Genomic DNA, 2837 nt, shown 5'->3' on the forward strand with positions numbered 1-2837 from the left:
CTTCCACCTCATGAGTTCAAGCGATTCTTGTACATCAGCCTTCCAAGTAGCTGGGACGACAGGCATACACCACCATGCCAGGCTAATCTTTATAGTTTTAGCAGAGACAGGGTTTTGCCTTGTTCACCAGGCTGGTCTTGAACTCCTGGCCTTAGGTGATCCACCCGCCTTAGCCTCCCAGAGTGCTGGGATTACAAGTATGAACCACCATGCCTGGCCCATCCTGACTTCTAATACTATTGACTAGTTTGCTTATTTTTGAATTTTATCTTGTGAAATAAGTTCACAGTGCCCTAGTTACCAACTTTTCTGAGTCTGGTGAGACAGAACACCCCGACACACAACAAATTACATAGAGCAGGTTCATTACTCACAGATAGGCAGCAAGGGACGACAGAAGCCTAGGATCCACCATAAGCCATTCCCCCCAAGCTCTGGAAAGCTGCCTAGGACAGATGGAATCTTGACTGTGCATGACCTATTTCTATTACAGCTGAGGGACCCTGAAAAAGCAGCCTGCCCTGGGCTTTGTGTCTAGGGTTTTATGCCCTGGGGAAATGTGAATTGCTGGGCTAAAGTGTTGAAGGACATCTTGTTTCTAGGGTAGGGGCTAGAATAGAGTCTGGGCTGTTCTGGCCAGCTCCCCCATCCCAGCACATTCTACAGTTATTCTTGAGAACTACAAGTGAGAATGGGGTTAGGGGTGAGGGGTAGGGGAGAACTGGGTCGATCCAAGATCACAGGGAGGACTGTCCTGAGTATATAAATGAATCATATCATTTGACTTCTTTTGCTCAGCAATAGTTGGTGAGATTTGATGGTATCAACATTTTAAAGCAAATCTGTCAATTATACTTTTAAATATATCCAATGGAACCTAAATGCCATAGTGATTTGTTATACACTGTCATCTTTTACAAATGTATACACAAAAAACCTTTCCTAAACATTGGGAAAATGTATATTTCATCCTTCTCCTTGGCTTGAATTTCTATTCTACTTCTCCCATAGAATTTTATCCAATAAATATAATGGAATTTTTTGCTTGAAAGTCTTTAGTACTCACTCCATTAAATTTGTTTGCAGTAAAATTATGTCTATCGATTAAAAATCTTGCTTTATTTCTTATGAATATCAGGCTTTTCGTGACAAGAAGTTTATTTTATATTTAGTTATAACTTAAATTAGAATATAATTGATCAAAATAATATATTAATGTATTAGTATGGAATAATATATTACAAACTTTGATAAATAATAAACCTAAAACTACATTTTGTTAGAATTGTTTCTTAATAGTTGTGATAGGCAAAATGCCAGCTACCCAGTGATGTTTGTATCTTAGTATCTGGGACCTGTGAATATGTTCAGTTATATGGCACAGGGGAATTAGGTTTTAGAAGGAATCAAAGTTGCCAGTCAAGTGACCTTGAGATGAGTCTGGGTTGTCTGGGTGGGCCCAGTGTAATGACAAGGATCCTGATAAGTGGAAGAGGAAGAAAGAAGAGAGAGAACCAGAAAGACGGCAGCATGAGAAGGACAGCCTCACGTTGCAGGCTTTGAAGGTGGAGGAATTAGGCCATGAGTCAAGGAACATGGGCAGCGCCTACGCACAGGAAAAGGCAAGAAAAGGGAGTCTCCCCTAGAATCTCCAGAAGGAAGGCAGCTCTGCAGACACTGACATTGTGGCCTTCTGAAACTCATTTCAGACTGGCCCCCAGAAATGCAAGATGATCAATTTGCATTGTTTTAAGGCACTTAGTTTGTAATAATTTGTTATTACAGCAATAGGAAGTGAATCTGATAGTTCAATATGGTCTGTTACTAAAATGAGATAGGGCACAGCATCCATTTTATTTTTAATTCCTTTCATAGGAATTAATAAAATATTTTATGCGATAAACTGGCATGAGAAGAGACTATAGTTGGAAAAATTTTATTATTTAAGTGTCTTGTTGATCTACAAGAAATCATATTAATGGTTTATCAGTGAGTTTTGTAAGGAATATGTCAAAAATTTATTCCCAGAAAAATTCTGTTTATATTATTTTATTTATTTTTATAGACAGGGTCTTGCTTCATTGCCCAGGTTGGTCTGCAGTGCTGTGATCACGGCTCACTGCAGCCTCGAGCTCCTGGGCTCAAGCAATCCTCCCACCTCAGCCTTCCAAGTAGTTGGGACTACAGTCATGTGCCACCATGCCTGGCTAATCTTCAAAAAAAAATTTGTAGAGATGAGATCTTACATTACCCAGGCTGGTCTCAAACTCATGGCCTCAAGCAATCCTCCTATCACAGCCTCCCAAATTGCTGGGATTACAGGCGTGTGCTCCTGCAACTAGCCTTTGGTCACACTAAAAACAATAACAACCAAAACCAAAACCAAAACCAAATCAAAACAAAAACATCACTGACTCTTACTGCTTTTGCTATTTGAATGTTTTTTCTTTCTGGCTGTTAAAATATCCTAGGCATGAGTATTGAGAGCAGCTGAAAATAATTGCTTATGTTTAAAAATATTATAATGAAAAAAGATACTTCTTGCATTCAATGTTTCTTGTAAATGCTCTCTTCACTTTGCTCTTCTGAGGACTATTCTTCGAGATTGGAATATCCTTTCACAATGGTTCAGAATGATGTGGCAATGGAGATAAAAGTTTTTACTTCACCATTTCACTCCACTCTAAACTGAAATCAGGACATCCCAACAGGGCTCAACATTTCTACTTTCTTACAAGATAATAGTTAATAGAAATGTGTGTAATGCAGGAAAGAAATTGGATCCTATCAGGGTGTCCTATGACATGATTAATCATTAAAGACAGCTCCTCTTTTGC

The sequence above is a fragment of the Pongo pygmaeus genome, chromosome 14, assembly GCF_028885625.2.
Source record: "Pongo pygmaeus isolate AG05252 chromosome 14, NHGRI_mPonPyg2-v2.0_pri, whole genome shotgun sequence".
Classification (NCBI taxonomy): Eukaryota; Metazoa; Chordata; class Mammalia; order Primates; family Hominidae; genus Pongo; species Pongo pygmaeus.